Consider the following 562-nt stretch of genomic DNA (forward strand, 5'->3'; position numbering starts at 1 on the left):
GGATCTGGGGGGGGATCTGGGATGGGAAGGACCCACCTGAGCTCCAGAAGCAGCCGAGGGAGCTGAACCTGTGGAGGGAAAACCATCCAGTGACCACCCCGTCCCTGGGGCAGATCCCACAGGATCATCCCCAGAGGGTTGGGATCATCTCCAGAGAAGGACCCTCCACCTTTCCCAGAGCACTGGGATCCTCATGAAATTCCTCCTCAAGTTGAGGTGGAACTTCCCACGTTCCTGTCCCCGGACACCAACTGGGAAGAGTCTGTTCCTCCCCTTCCTGGAACCCCCTGGAGATGTTGATCAGGATGTTGATCAGGATTGATAAGACACCCCCCCCCTGTGCTGATCCATGGGGATGTTCCTCCTTGGATCAACTTCTCCTTGAGGAACCTCCTGAGATGCCTCCTCATCCCTGACACCCAAGGTGACCCAGGAACCGTGTCCCCAGAGAGGCTTTTTGAGGAGGTCTGACGAGATTTTTGGGGTTCTTCACCCCCCCCAACTCCCCCAGAGAGGTTTTTTCAGGAGGTTTGAGGAGATTTTGGGGTTCTTCACCCCCCCC

The sequence above is a fragment of the Chaetura pelagica genome, unplaced genomic scaffold, assembly GCF_000747805.2.
Source record: "Chaetura pelagica isolate M959 unplaced genomic scaffold, ChaPel_1.0 scaffold876, whole genome shotgun sequence".
In the NCBI taxonomy this organism is placed as follows: Eukaryota; Metazoa; Chordata; class Aves; order Apodiformes; family Apodidae; genus Chaetura; species Chaetura pelagica.